The sequence below is a fragment of the Amphiura filiformis genome, chromosome 14, assembly GCF_039555335.1.
Source record: "Amphiura filiformis chromosome 14, Afil_fr2py, whole genome shotgun sequence".
NCBI classification, from domain to species: domain Eukaryota; kingdom Metazoa; phylum Echinodermata; class Ophiuroidea; order Amphilepidida; family Amphiuridae; genus Amphiura; species Amphiura filiformis.
In genome coordinates this window covers 6,848,844-6,865,820 of record NC_092641.1, presented here as the reverse complement: position 1 = coordinate 6,865,820, position 16,977 = coordinate 6,848,844, and the positions used below count along the sequence as shown (strand labels likewise).

The 16,977-nt window shown below is 38.0% G+C and overlaps 1 long non-coding RNA gene across 1 annotated transcript in view; it reads right to left on the bottom strand.

Moving 5' to 3' along the window:
* Positions 1-16,977, bottom strand: part of LOC140168908 (uncharacterized) — a 130,101-nt gene that overhangs the window by 35,228 nt on the left and 77,896 nt on the right. Inside the window, exon 4 of the long non-coding RNA XR_011861280.1 lies at positions 395-465. This is a non-coding gene — a long non-coding RNA (uncharacterized lncRNA). The remainder of the gene's footprint in view (positions 1-394; positions 466-16,977) is intronic.

Sequence of the window (16,977 nt, the reverse complement as noted above, 5' to 3'; positions counted from 1 at the left end):
TTCCTCCACTATAGTCTTCAAATATCCCACCTGACATTGGTACTCCTTCAAATTCAATCTGTGCTCCGACTGCCTTATTATATCAAAAGCATTTCGGCCTAGTACAGTTGCTCCAATGTTATGGCTTCATTGCAAATGAACTCTTCGCACGCACCATGCAATGAGTGCATTCAAACATAATGCAGGCAATCGCACCAACAGAGTTTAATGGAGATAAGTCTTCGTGCCGCCAAGTCACTGATTAAGAGTGATATTTCATCAGATATGATCCATGTATGACATCTTATATATATCGCAAAGAGCTACTATTATCCACACTTGGAGTGATGTCTTTGTATGAGACATATCTGTGTCATACATCTGTGTCATATCTGTAGAATTCTTCAATCCTTACCTTCAGCAATGGCAACCTCATCTTTTGGAGTTCATTCAACAATTGTCTGCGCGTGATGTCTGCTGCTGTACCTGCAGAAATGATAAAAAGACAGAAATATTATAAGACACAAATTCATCATTTTCATACTCATTCTAATGCAATTTTTTTGGTTCAATCAAGTTTTTGGTTTGCTTACATAACAATTTGGAATAACCTTGTTTTGAACAATTCTACATGAATATTAGGATATATACCCTGTGTGTGAAATTAACATGCCTTCCATCTAGAGAGTGTATGCATTTCAACTGGAATGGCCAATTTACAATGGACATTCACATACAGATGGCCTATCATTGTACAGACACATTCCTGCAATTTTCCTTTTCCAAATATTATCATCTGCCAGCTGCTGGAAAAAAAGTGGCCTTTTTTCAAAGCTTTTGTCAAATCCGGAAGTGGCTATCTTTATTTATTGAATGGCAATTCTATATTTAGCTACAATCATGCAATACAAATTTGGCACACTTTGACTGTCTTTGGACAAATTAAATCTCAAAAGACTGCCTGTAAAGCACTCCGTTATGTAAACCTTTGCAATAAATTGTTCCACTTCAAAACTCGCTGACCAAAGTTGGGGCACACAATTTTGGCTCCCATGTATGACAATACAATATGATATACCACTCACTACTCTACCAATTTATCACAATATACTACACCAATCCCCCACTGTCAAACTCATCCCTGAAACTATCAGGTCAATTTCCATACTACACACAGAAAGCATAATGATGTTTAATTTATATTAGCAAAAGCCCAATGGATACCTGAAAGACATCAATTTCCACTACTCCCCAGCAGTAAACAATGGAGTCCCGAAGAATTGTTATTTGTCATGTGGACACAAATTCCAACTCAAATTATGGGGTTCAGGTGGACCCCATAATTTTTCAAATTAAAAAATATAGGGTCCCCATGATTTTATTTTGCAAAAACACCCAAAAACTCAAGTCTACCAGGAACCCTGATCCCCAGAACATGAACTTCGCTAACGAGAAATGAGACTTGTGCAAAACAGCAATTGATCCAAACAACCAACCTCGTGATCTAACAGTCAGTCAGTCCCTGGGAACAAAGCCTCTAATACTATGACCCCTGGAAACCTCTCTGTCTACAACAATAGAAAGACAGAAATACATTGCATTGTACACCAACTTCACAAAGTGTACACCTACTGGGTGCCAGTTATTTTTATCCTAGGAAAGACTTCATAATTTGACATGAACGAAAACAAGTTGCACAAGGTTCTTGTGCATTTCGCAACTTCGTAAGCCTTCAAATCAAAACTCTCACGCTGCATGTAGGGTCTCAAACTGGAGTGATTACTGAATCGTGTACAACTCAACTAGTCTCACAAGACTGCCTTACCCCAACCATAGACTCTAACCCTAAACTCTGTAAACAAGACTGGATTCTCGTCTAGCAAGTTATAGGGTCTCAAACATGCTCATCTATAGAGTCACAGTCCAGTGCTGTACAGTGCAAAACTGCAATGACCCATTGGCTCCTAACTTTACAAATTCAGGCCCCCAAATTTTGCTCCCAAGTAAAGAAACTGAGGTGCCAACTCATCATATTCCAACCGCTCAAAGTCATTCCGCCACAATGGTTTAAATCTATGTTAAATTTTTAATTTTTTCGGCTTACTTCCATTTCCAGTTCCATGATCTTAACAAAACTGCTATTATTGAATGCAAATTTCCAGTACACAAATTTGACAATTTGTGCAATACCTTTGTGCAATACCTTTCTGCAAAAAAACAACCTTACAGCAATCTCAAAGACATTCTGCCATCTGTTCCATGTAAAATGCAGACTACATTCTGCTACTGGAACATCAAATGTAAAATGCAGGATGCATCATGCACTTTGCATGAACCATAGAAGAACTGAGTGTACATCAAAAGTATAATACTGTCCCTACATTTACTTGTGTTGCCTTATCATTATCCAGGCACCTGTGCTCCAAACAAGACACATCTTACACTTCCCACAATGCATTTCTTGCATTTCAATTTTCTGTAATGATTTGCTATCTAGAACCAACATCTGTGGATGAACAGAGCACTTTCAGGTCTTGCAAAATGTTTATTTCTCGGCTATCAAACCATGTTTAGCCAGTCTATTCTTAACATGAAAATGAAGAAAACCCTGTACTAAAAAGTAATCCAAAGTGTCATTTGATGTAACGAGGTGATGCATCATCATGCAAAGGATTCTGGGAAGGGTAATATATCTTCTTTGTCTGTGTTCTTTTTCATAATGCTTGAGTGAAGAAGAAAGCTTTACAACTGATATGTAGTCTAGTTAGGGCTGATAATGAAAACAAGGTCTATTGTGTTTTTGTGCACACCTTCACAGCAAAGAAAAGAGTCAGACAGTTCTTTGTCTACCTTCTATTTATAGAGTGCAAGTTCTGTTTAATCATAGTAGCAGTGAGACTGGTACCACAGAAAGTCTACATGTAGAACTTGTGCCAGTTTTTTTTCTGCCTAGCTCAGGTAAACAGCAAAGTAAGCAATAAAAAAAACAAGATCCACCAAATCCTTATTGGAATCTAAGTGAATAACATGGATTTACTTTAAATAGTTGAAAGTAATGAAGAAATTACCTTGAATACATGTTAAATTTTCTTATTTGTGAACATCCATATCAAAACGATGCACTTTGTCGGCTGCTACATGTGTCTCATTTCACATAATAGCAAGGAAATAATACCAGACTCATCTCAAGTGCAAGGTCACTTCATATCATTCCCAAGTCACATGGTTTAGGAATATAGAGTATGTACATTCCTTAACTATGTGACTTGGAGATAATTTTAAGTGATTTCCACTTAAGATGAGTCTGGTATATATTCCCAACTATTACATGTATTATGTGAAATGAGACACACATAGCAGCTGACAAGTGCATCGTTTTGATATGGATGTAGGCCTACACATTTGCTTGATTTTCTTTACATTATGGGTGTTTTGGTTATAAGTCCCAGATAGTTATGTTTTCATGGCTTCTATCACTAGTCTGTTCTTAAAACAAGCCAAAATCTTCAAGGGCCATAATCAGGCCCTTTACTTGGGTTTGATATCTATTTGCAGGCCTTGAAAAATGGGGAATCTCATTCCCAGGAAATTTGGTAATCTGGAGGGAAATTATGCTTTTTGGATAATGAAATATATAAGAAATGGTGGGAAATCCTGATATGTTGGAAGGAACTTTGTCAACATTCCTGGGAAATGAACATTTTCACTAGGCCTGTCTATGGGCCCTTGTCAATTTCAATGGGCCATGACTCAATTTGCATCATGTTTTTGAGACTGTTGTATGTTTTTGAGACCTTTTTGAACCATTTGGCCTCCAACTTCCCATATTACATCCAAAACTATTAATAATTTTGATCAAAACAAAAGGATATATATTAAGATATTCTGAATACTAGTAGCAATTAATCTTATTTTATGTATTTCAGCATTGTATGAAGGATTATTATAAGTGGTTTTCAAAGTAAAGTGTCTGATACGTGCTGTTAGACCATTTGACTGCACGTATCCAACACTTTACTTGGGAAAACCACTCATAATTTTGAGACATAGTAGCGATGAGCCTCAGTATTATATGTATCCCAAGTAAAACAGAAGGAAACCTTTTGATTTGCTAATGTTTTAAGACAACTCAAAAATATCTTTTCCTCTGGTGTCTTTTATTTTACAGAATTTTACGGTAAATTACGGTATTTTACCGAAAATTACCTGGTAAAATACCAGAGGTTTATTTTACTTACCGATTTAGAACACGACCTTCAGGCCATAAGGGCCGCCTTATAAAGCACTACCTATCACCACTAAAATATACAGGATCACAAAATGATACAGGTATCAAGACCTTTTATTTCAAAAACTGAAATCACACATGAAATTGGAACTTTGCATTGCTTTATATATTTGAAATCAAACACCACAGAATTCAATTTCAAATGTTGCAAAACATTCAGTTGGAATATGATCCAATTGCCTTCATGTATCGCTATGATTATTTTGTCCTTTGCCAATTCATACTAAGCTGAAACCCATAGGCTTATATAATCCATTCCAATTCCAACCTTTTTTTTCACTTTCTGAACTTTTCAACTTTGAATTTATGCCACACATGTTTATTATCAAAACAACATTTATGCCCAATGCTAGAACAAAAATCTGTCTAAGTCAGACAAGAAATGAACAAGGAAATCATGTATCACAGAAGGGACTAAGATATCTGATGGGATAGCCTCATCCCAATGACATAGTCCAATAACCTCAATTACATAATCATAGTGCAAAATTTGACCTCAAGTTGCAGAGTATTAGTTTTTGTACCCAAATTTTCAAAGGTCATTCAATGAATGTAAAAAGATATAGGGGTTTATGAACTGTGCCCCTGATAGATGAGCATGTTGTGGATCCTAGTGTCTTGGTTCCGAATTTGACACGGCTGACCTCCTTACTATGTGTGGGGTAAAGCTAAGATTAAGCATTTCACACTTTGCTCAGCTCCAGGATGGCTAGAAGCAGTTTATGGCTAGTCCTGGGTACTGAATAAGACATAAGATGCGCATGCTTCTTACTGCAATGGCAATTGTCATGCACCGACAGACTGTCGAGGAGAAGAGCAAAGCTTCCCCCTTCCTCATTAAATCAAGGTATCAATGAGAATGGAGAATCAGAGCTGGATCAATATTATTACAGCTTAAAGACACATTGGATCTCCAGTAATTCTTAGAACTACATGTAGAATGTTGAGATGTGCAGCACAAATTATTCTTGGAAATAGTGTATTCATGCCTATCAGACCTCGAAGATTTAGGCCTATATGCTCTGGCCATAGGCTTCTACATAAAAGCCCAAGTTTTGAGATATTTTCTCAAAAATATCAAGAGCTATCTCAACAACCACTGAACCACTCATTTTAATGCATTTTTCATGCTGATGGTCATGAAAATGTACAAAAATGAAATTTTGTAATGTTTAAAAAATATGTGAAACTTGTCGTCTACATTCGACACCCACGAAGAAAGAGCAAAAACACACACAAAATCGATCTCACCAGTTTCCTTTCTTAGGAGACATTGCAGTTCTGACATCCCGGTCTGACATATCAAGCAATTGCAATATTTCACAGAAGAATGTCATTCATAGAGATCAGACAGACACAACATTGTCAATGGGTCTGTGCACTCCCCGTCTCAGATTGTAAATTATAGGAATTCTGCCATTGACAAAAATTGGCTCCATCATGTTTGTAACCTGTTTAGCACCCTCTATTGGCCAGTACTTGTCACAACAGCACTGTGTTATCTACCAATACTGTACAAGTAGTAATTTTCGCGTACAGTTATTTTCGCGATTTGTAGTGAGAGACACATTTTCGCGAATGTTATTTTCGCGATTGCCCAGTCCTCCCCTATACTTATAATACATTATGGCATATATTCGCGAGGTGTTATTTTCGCGGTTGGAGCTCTAATCGCGAAAATAAAACCCTGGCGAAAATTTCCACTTATACAGTAATAGATTGACTACCAGTCTACCCTAAACAATGTCAACTTCTACACAACCAAATTCCTCCTGTCAGTGTGCATGTGTGTACAGGCATGTTGGGTTTATAGAACAGTGTGCAAAGATATGATGTATGCACAGAATTAAAACCAGAGAACCAGGACTCGACCGCCATCTTGATACAGGCATGGAGCAAAAATTGGGGGTATTCGGTTTCCCTCGGAATGCGCTTGAGGCATTCGTTGTCTCGGCAAGCGCGACATGGATGATGGGCGCATTTGAGAGACGACTTGATGCGACCTGCACGCGAGTACCAAGACGCTTCAGATGAGGCGCAGAGTTGTTTTCGTTCGTCTCACAAGCACCGTCGGCAAGGACCCGAATACCCCAATTTTCTCCCCATAGCTGACAGCGCGATTGTACATGGCGGTTTAGGGAGTCCCGGTTCTCCTTCTCTAATTCTGTGGATGTATGGCTCAAGTCCACCATATACAGACTTTATCTACTGAGAAGGCTCAGACTTCTCCCCCTCTGGACACTTGCCCTTTTTAACTTTCTTAATTACAAATGTAGCCTCAACAGGGTGTTTGAGCTCCCTCATTCAGGATCCAAGTCCCCATATTAGTCCAAAATGTGTACAGACTTCCGCTCAGTCTTTCCCCCCTCTGGACACTTCCCTCCCTCCCTCCTACCCCCTCAATCATAAATATCTGGGTATGAAGATGCAATGTACATGTACAGAGCAGTACAATATACTGTGTGTAAATTGCATAATGCTATTGGACTTACCCACTTGTGGCACTAAGCATTCGTTATCAGGCCGTCAATTCAGTGACCATCCCTATTCAATTGTCTTCTAATCTAGATATGACTCAACTCCATTGCATCAAGGATATCTGCAATAGCTGCCCTATAGACATTTGACATATTTCTGCATTCTATATTGTACACATCTCAAACATCTGACACCTGGCAGCTATCGCAGATAAAGCCTTCTTGCACTATATATAACCCCTAATCTTGTATTTTGTTAACCCAGAAAAGACAATAGCTGTCAATATCAGCATGACCAATTATATAATCTATAAATAAAAGCAAAGTGCAGGCAACCCTAGAGATAAACAAATGGACGTTATTGCGTTGCGCAAAGTTTGTTAACACTGATACGATATCAGTACACTAATTGTCTAGTCATTATTGGCAAGGCCAATTTAAATAAGCAAGTCCATGTATTTACTAGAGAGTAGACCAAGGGAATGCTGTGTTCAGCATATTTGCTGATCAATTTGAAGGTACCTTTCACTAAATTCAGTAAATTGGCTAAATACAAAGGGCAAAAATAGTTTGTATTGCCCATACAATTGTTGAGTTGCTGCTCTTATTTTGTAGACACCTGTATTATAGTCATTGGTATGTCCTTTAAGAATGGGGACATACATGGAATATGCGGTTTTCTGCATGCAAATCTGTCCCCATTCACAAAGGACATACCACTGCCAAAGCAAAGAACATCAATTCGTCAGTTGAGATGTCTCGAAACTCATTTTCCGACTTTACCCTTATTTCGTGGGAGCAGGATAGCCTACATGTATTTTTGAATTTCAAACAGGTAAAATTGTGAATTTTGTACCATACGGTAATACCCAAAAAACAAACTAAAAAACGCGAGCCTATTGTCATATTGTTGGGTCCTTTGGAAAAGAGCAATTCGAACTACATTGTTATAGGCCAAGTACAAAGCACTGAATAGGATACTGCACTTGACACATTTTACCTCGTACATATTCATGAGCAAATCATGCCACTTTATTGGTCAATCGCAAACGATACAACCTATTTTCACTGCGCGATAGTTTTTCCTATCTACATGACAACCTCATCCCCATAGCCAAAGTTCACGTAATAAAGCAAATACTACTACATGGTTTATATCTGGGAAATAGGGCAACTATTTTCCCTTGGTACTCGGCCATAAGACTACTATCACCCCTCACCCTCTGGGTTCGGGATGATAGGCCCATAGCTAGTACCTCAGGACAATTAGTTTGCCCTATTATCCCTCTAACCATGTAGTGTTTGTATACTAAAACCTCATGTTGCTTTGGATTTGGTGTGATGTCACTGCCTGTTTGTATGGAAGCTTAGAGTCTCAAATTTTAAAATAAATGAAACGGTTCAAAGATTGGCAACGCACAGAAATTTCTACTACGACAGTACCAGTTTATCTGTGACATCACATGACCAATATTGCAAATGTTTTAATGCCATTGGATGTAAAATAAGAGTTCAACTGGAAATGTTGTTCCAAAATCTTCACTTTTTTAATATTTGTGTAAGATTATGACCTTTTTTTGCCCTCTACATCTGCTCCAAGAGTGTCCAAAACCAAAATATGCACAAAGCACATTCAATGCACACATACCCTGAACATGTATGCATGCATGCCTGGCACTGCAGGAGAAAAAGTCTTAATTCTGTTTATCGCAGCTCATACTGCACATCGTGAACTGAACTTTGAGGGCACAAGGGTCAGACATAATGCGATCACGTTCAACATAGGCCAACTCGAGGGCGCTGTTTACTCAATGCGACCGAGCGTTATATTGCGAGTGGATGTGCACTACAGTATTCCACATCAAGTGGATATTTTTAATAGAAATAGGCCTAAGTATAAAGCACTTGATTTTAAGATTTTTGGAAGTTTTACATGTATGGCCTATAATGTTCAACTAAATTATGCAGTTTGTATAAAAGGTGGTCCCCGCAACAAGGGTTCATTTATAAAAAAAGTTTGTAGGCTAAAAATACATCCAAATGATATTGATAAGAACAATCTCCAGGTCAACAAATTTGCAGAATTTAAAATATATAAACAATGCGCATATTTTAGATAACATTTTCATACAATCTAGCTAAGTTTTCCCCACAGAACAGCCGAATCTGCTCACACCCTTTCAAAATGACCGATAACACGTCACCTTATGCCCCTAATATCTATACTTGTTATAATTATTCATATCAGCTTACATAACCTGAAGTAACCTCCTTCATAATAGCTAGGATCCAATCCCAATTTAGATCAAAATTTCAACTTTGGTGCTGAATTCAGGGTGTACATTAAGGCCTAGGAAAAATGTGGAATATAGGAAGCTCATTCAGGGTCTTAGCTAGGATTTGACAAGTGCCCGTCATTTTCACCATCTTTTTTTCCACAAGGCACCGAGATACCATGTGCTTTTATTGTTTTTTAAATTTTGTTATACTTAGTAGTCGCAGCTTAGTAGTTTAGTTGTCATAGCAACTATTGTCAAGTCAAATCACATCAAAACCTGCTTGAACTCAAAATGGTAGCCACTTATGGCCAAAATTACACAGCCACTTGGTGATCAAGTTGCCACAACTGGTAGTGATTTGGGCACTATGACTAGCAACTTCTAATCGATATGTGGGGCCAAGACATCTCCACTTGCAACATTGCTTTATACAAGCAATCCAAAATGTCATTATCTTACACTTCACACAATGCATTGCTTCCAGTTCAATTTTCTGTACTGATTTTCTAGATCCAGTGCAACATGGGTTGAAAAGTGATCAAAGGTAACTCAATGAACAGAACACATCCAGAGCTTTCAAATTATGTTTATTTCATGAGGTATCAACCCATGTTTAGCCAGTCTATTCTCAAATTGAAAACAAATGCAACCTGCTGTACACAATTCCCGCCCCAGTTTCAATTCAAATATGGTAGCACAAAGCTATGCCGCGGGATGTGACGCAAGATCGGATGGGACACTTGTCATTGCTTGTCAACAACTGAGAGGTATTGAGCTCAAGTGGCACGCGTCTGATATAGACCCATGGTACGCGCAATAATAAAAGGCAACCACTCGACTCGGACTTGGGCCTATTGTCCATATTATGTATATTATCGCGTGCGGTTTGCAAATGTTTGCACATTATTTAGCTAGGAAGTCTTTTCAAATATCCCTCGCGCTGCCAAGCTGCGTTGATTGGTCGGATACAATATCTTTGTTTTAGTCGCTTACGCCAACGTTAATGTAGTGAAAACATGGACGTGGTATATAGAAAGATTGCGTGACTCCAAATCCGTAAAAGTGAACTCCCAGCATTTTGTGGGAACTGGAAGTCAAATTGCTTACAGACTGAGAGGGTCCATGTATTGAGTTGATTTTTAATGCTATGTAATCTACATTACCAGTCGTTCTCCATGGACCCGAGGGAGGGTCTAGGATGTTACAAGTAGTTCTAAGAGGGGATTCAATCACAAAATCATGTAAATTACTGCTACAACTTACAAGGGGGATATCTACACCCTCTGTGCAAGTTTCATTGTGAAATAATGTGGTTAGAGCATTGAAACTGCATGGAAAAACATATCCTTGCTTTGGAACTACATGGATATAACAACCTTCTTTGCCATTTATCTTGAAATGCATTCAATATTACTTTAACCCCCCCCCCTTTAAAAACTAGCACCCTCGATTTAAGTCAATTTCAGGAATTTTACAGCTAAAATTTGGCCAATTTAGGGAAAAATGCTTCATTTGGTGCACCCATTTCAAGAGAGTCAACAATCGATATGGACCCTCCCTCCCGAGTCCTCAAGTTGTTCAGTGTTTGCAACTGTTTACCTCTCTCATCATCCACAAATATCAGCAGTCAACTTTTGTTCCATCTCACAAGACTGCATTTAGATTCTGGCAACACCATTTTACAAGGACTTCTTTAGATTCTCCCCTATAAAGTTGTGTGTAAGCTCAAAAAAGCTACAAGAATCTCTTTGCTTGAATCAAGCTAGATTCACACAAATCAGTTCAGGAGAATCTACACGAGAACACATTCTCACTACATTTCTAGGCCTGAAGATAAATCATTAATCAAGATTTTAAAACCCAGAAGATATTACACACAGTTGTTATACAACAACACTGTGGTGTGGGCATAAAAGCCTAGATACAAAGCAATTCAGGTAACACTTACTGACATGAGCCGCCATTTTGCAAAAGGACATGAACTTGTCCCAACGTTCACAGCGGGGTGAAACATGGAAATGTATCACTGACCCTGTTAACGGTAACTGACCCTGTCCTATGTAAATTTATGTGACTTTTCCACTAAATTCAAACCGCAAAAAATATCACGGTCAGCTATAAATAGTGCTCAATATAATAAAATACATTGGTTTTACACCATACCCTATATTCAGTGTTTCGTGACCAGCGATCATCAGGTGACTTATTCTGAAATCGGGTGATTTGATCATCAGATCATTAATAGGTCAATGATCGCTGGTCGTGAAACACTGAATATAGGGTATGGTGTAAAACCAATGTTATTTTGGTGTCCCCATTCAATATAGAGGACAGTTAGCATGCCATTCTATTATACACAGGTTGTTGAACTTTGGCATGCACAATGAGATTGATTTTGCAGAGATTTGTCACTCTACTTCCCTTTAAACTGAAACCCAGAAAAATGAATTCATTCATATTAAGATTTGATTTTAAATCCAGGATTATTAAAAAAACAAAAAACAGGATGGTATAGGCCTACATGTCAATAGGGCCTACATGGAGGTTAGAATGGTAAAATACTATACAATTAATTTTAATCAATGCAATTTTACAGGCCAACAAATTTAATTCTTCAAAGCGAAATATTGATTTTTGATACTGATACTCATCAACAAAAAAAATGTATTTATAAAGCACTGAGTAAACTAACTATCCATATCACAATCAGAACTAGCCGCAGTTTGTGGCCCTAACAGACTTAGCGAGCGTGTAGCACGAGCAGTCGAGCGTGTAGCACGAGCAGTCGAGCGTGAGGCGTTCAACCGAACCTCTCTGGATAGTATACTATCAGAACTCATGTAAATGGTCACTAGTGGTCAAGCCAATGGCATGTGGAGAAATTGCCCACAAGACAAAAATATTCATATCTTTAGAACACTTGTTATTTGGTATTTGGTCACCAAATTTTGTAAGTCCATAATTGGGGAGATTATCCAGAGATAGAAGGCAGTAAGCAACTGGGAGTCCATTTATACCATAAGCAATGTGACAGGGTCTTGCACAGAACATGGGCAAATGGTCACCTATGGTGGTCAGACCATTCTCAGATACAATCGGCAATGGACAGCAGTGAGTACACTGTCCATTATCACAAGCAATCAGTCACAAATGGTCAAGAAATGGGCAGACCAAGGAAGTGTCCATATACCACAAGCAATGTAACAGGGACTTGCACAGAACACGGGCAAATGATTACCTATGGTGGTCAGACCATTCGCAGATTAAACTACAGGCAGATGGACAGGAGCGAGTACACTGACCATACCACAAGCAATCAATCGGTCACAAATGGTCAGGCCATGGGCAGACCAAGGAAGTGTCCATTATACCACAAGTCAGAGAATTGTGCAGAATTGTGGCAGTATTTAGTGGTTATCACCGGTCATGCATGTGTCACAGGCAACAAGGTATGGCCCACGGTATGAACAAGAAAGCTTACAGCTATTGGGAATGTGATAAATAATTGAAACTAACCCAAATTGGGTTACATTTATTCTCCCCTCGAAATGGGCTGAAGTTCATTAAATAGTGCAAACTCCTCCGATTTGGGTATAATGAATAAATCATTGATTGGTAATGGAGTTGGTGCATAGAAACGACCCTAGCATCATACTACATTATCTATCTCAGGAATTTTCTGTAACACACATGCATGTTTCATTAACCCAACAATCAATCTACATTTTAAACCAAAACCCCACCTTTTTTTATACCCGATATACCCTTTGTATATAAAATTTTAATAAAAATATTGTCGCCTCGTCTCAGCAACAGTATCACCTGAAACCGATGCTCAAAACGCTACAAGGAAATATATTAGTAAATTTTGAAACCAAATTAACCTAGAAACACAGAAACCATTTGATCCATGCATCTCATTGTGTTATATTGCCATCCATAGATACCGTGATAATAAAACATGCCACGTTGTACCAATTTTAGCATTTGAACGGCAATAGAATGCCAGCATGTACTGTGAACTGAATCTACAATTATTAGGCTGTGTAAAATTAATATTTTGGTTCTCGTCCCCTCCCTCCTCAATTTCTGAGATTTGTCAGATTTTTTTTTATTTTTTAGATTTTTCAATTTTTTTAGACTTTGGAATGATTTATGAAATCTTCATGTATATAAATAAGTTTATTAGAGAACAAGCATCACTTCCAAGTCTTTTTGTGGTACTCTAGGGGTTTATCCTCAGAATCTCACATTTGAAAAAAAAAAAAAAAAGGGCCTCATCGTTTCCTCGAGCACTGTTGGAGAAGACCGAAAACTACTGACAATGCTAATTTTACATTGGAAAAAAAAACAAAAACAAAAAAACACCTCCCTCCCTCATCAATTCATGAAAATCCTCTGGACGAGAACCAAAACATTAATTTTATACGGCCAATGTGTAGGAAGATGCATATTTTCAATGGTACTATTTTACTTACAGAAACGCTTATAAAATATGGATTCATTGTCATTTTGACGGCTCGCGATTCCAAAAGCACCCAAAAATCAACCAAATTTGGTGAAAAAGACACCGCCTAAAATACTTATTTTCTATTATTTTTGCTCAAAATTTATTGCGATAAATTTGACAAATTCTGCTAAATTCATGCACTTTTGTGATCTGCCCGTTTTACAGATTTTTGGAGAAAAAATGAAAAAAACACCCTTCTCTCAACCAGTTTCTGAAAATTGTGTGCTAAATTTATGCACTTTTTGCTTTAAAATGATGACAAATCTGTACTTTTTCCAAATTTTTGGAGAAAATCGAGAAAACACACCCTTCTCTAAACCAGTTTCTGAAAATTGTGTGGTAAATTTATGCACTTTTTGCTTAAAAATGACAAATATGTACTTTTCCAGATTTTGGGGGAAATTGTGAAACATTTACCCTTCTCTAAACCCATTTATGAAAATTGCGACCTAAATATATATACTAAAGCCCGAAAGTCTAGCCCAAATCTGCTGTACATCCCCATAATCACATTTACACTTCTCCGCGAGTTTCACCTATAGATGATACTGAGGAGTTGAGATTATGCATGAAATAATAGTAGGAAACAAAAGTCATGCCAAAATATCTCTAGTATTATTTAAAATCACGAAATGATACATTTTCCAACGCGAGCATATTTGTAATAAACAATTTAAGACGAGCAAGTCTATTAAAATAATAATACGCCAGCTTTAAAGAAAAATGTCACTTGGAAAGGGCAAATTGCAATTCCGTATGAAATAAACATGTGCGAAAAATATAAAATGTAGACTAACGGGAGAGTCGGAGACATCGGCGATGGCTGGCTATGTCGGTTAGCGGGCCCAGGCAAGCGCTTTTGGAACAATATGAAAGTAAGATGGCCTGTAAGGGAATGGTTTAGCTCAGAGTCTGAATCCTAGCATGTACAGACATGTGTAGAAGACACATGGTTTATACTAGCACACTGCACTCATGTAAGATATGTACTAACTAATAGAGCGATCACTTGTACCAAACACCATTCTCCATTCATAATTACAGTTCTACTCTTACCACACACAAAAAAACACATTGTATGAATGAAACTATTAGCATAGTCCCAGCTATGCACACATTCATGTATTCCGTTTCATGTGCGCTGAAAGAATGTAAATTTTCGAGGAAAAAGTGCAAGTCGGATCGGTACTAAGGATGATTTTTTTCGCCCACACATGATCAGCGTGAAGTGCAGGAGAGCATACATTATGGAAAAGTCTGCGCCGATTTTAAAAGTCGGCATTTACGTTTAAATTTCTTCTCCTCAAATTTGGCAATTTTAAAAGCAAATTATGGTATAAATAATTAATTCAATCAGAGTAAATTATATTATTCATGACATTTTCTAAATGTCATGTTTACTACCAAGTAAATTTATGATATGCTTACAAATTATATTTCTTATTGGGTTAAAATATCTTATGCAAGTCAAATTTAATGTAGAATTCAATATGGACATATAACTCTTCAAATCACCTGACACAATTCATTTGCATACATTAAAACACATTTCAAAAAGGTTGTGCAACCTTTTTGAAAACCATTCCTCAGCCTTTGCAAATTGGTAACTTTGTAACATATGCCACTGTCACCATGTGTCAATGTTAGATACATGGAAATGTGAGTTCAAAGACCTTAGATTCATTATATTAGGTCGCAGGGATGAGGCCCTTGAATGCATCATCATTTCACCAGACAGGATGAATCAAATTCAACATCACTTCAGACATAAGGCATGGTTTAGTAAGAAAACAAATAAAGTTAAGAATACAAAATGAGGAAAATAAATGAATGTTATATAAAAAGGAGACGATTTTTTAAAACTGAAACGCATGCCTGGAAAAGGTGGATAAATTGCGAACCATGTTCCCATAAAATTTTGCTATTTGGAAGGAAATTGTTGTCTTCGAAACAAAGAAATACATAAGAAATAATGGGAACATTTTCAAGTGGAGGAAAATTATGCAAGCATGGAGGGAAATTGATGATGTTCCCGGGAAATATTGCATTTTTTCCAGCCCTGCTGAATAAAACAGATATCTGAGAGGGATCAGAGAAAACCTCATTCCTCAATATAAAGCCAAATTAATCCATTATTGAGCAATGAGCATTCAAAACCCTCTTGGAATGGAGATTTGGTCAGGAAGCCTACACATAACATATGAAATGAACACCAAATGGGGCCTTGATGGACTGATAGAGTGAATGCTGATGAGAGAATCTTGACCTTTCTGGGCTAAAAAATACAAGCTTCTTGACAATAATTAGTTAAACAACACTGATCAATGTAATTCTCCTTGTCCATAATGTAGGGGTCCAAATCCAACTACCCAAAGATGATCCAAGCTTCTGGGGTTGGCAGTCACTTGAGGTAAGTGTTGACATAGATATGCTATTGTCATCAAATTCATGTTGTACACATTTGGATTCACCATACAAACTGTCTTTGACTTCTCAAGTTATTCCACATATATAGCAAGAGATATTTTCGAGCCAATAGTTCTGTAATAAGTAACTGGTGAAGTTTCTAAACCCAATTCCTCTACTACCAAGACATGAAACTGATCTTGCTGCTTATTCAGTTCCTTCTTTAAGTCAACTTAAACAAGCTTGTACATCATCACCAAGGTACTGTGCAGTACTGAGTACCACTGCAGTACCTGTGCTGTTGGGTCCTGCGCAGTAGCAGCATTGGTACTGTGTAGGTACTTAAAGTGCCCCAGTCAGACCTTGGCGATGGTGTCCCTGTGCAGGCAGCTGCAATAAAGTTGCTCAGTTCATCTGGTCCTGATGCCCTCAAACCTGTGCGAATTAGCCACCGAGTCCACTATGGTCACTGGAGTGCAAGGGATGGTTTGTTACATGCAGCACTAGTCTTTGTCAAAGACCACTCGCGACAGAGGAGGGGGGACAAGCAGTGAAGCCGAGACATCAAGCTGAGTAATCGCAGACTGAGAAGGGGACAAGCTAGCAACACGGCGAAGACACAACAGAGCGGCAAAGCCTCAACATTGAGTCGTGAAGCAGCATCTAACCACTTTAGTTTCTGACAATGACAGTGTGGTACTCAGTAGTTTTTCTCCCTATGGATAACATAAGTGCATGGTCTGCTTATCCAGAACTGAATCAGAGCTAGATTTAAAAAAAAAAGCGCAGTGATTTATAGTTCACTACGCATAGGCACAACGCCTTGACGTTGATCCACAAGCCTCAGCACACTTTTCAACTGGACTTGCTAATGCAGCAAGTTGCAGTGGCTTTAAAAACTTAACTTGCTGAGCAGCAAAACATGTGAAAGAACAGAGTAGAATGAGACACCCTGGACATCACATTACACCTCCAACATTGTACACTGTCAGCAATGCCACCCCCCCAATCAGGCCTAGTGCCCCAATAGGATGACTC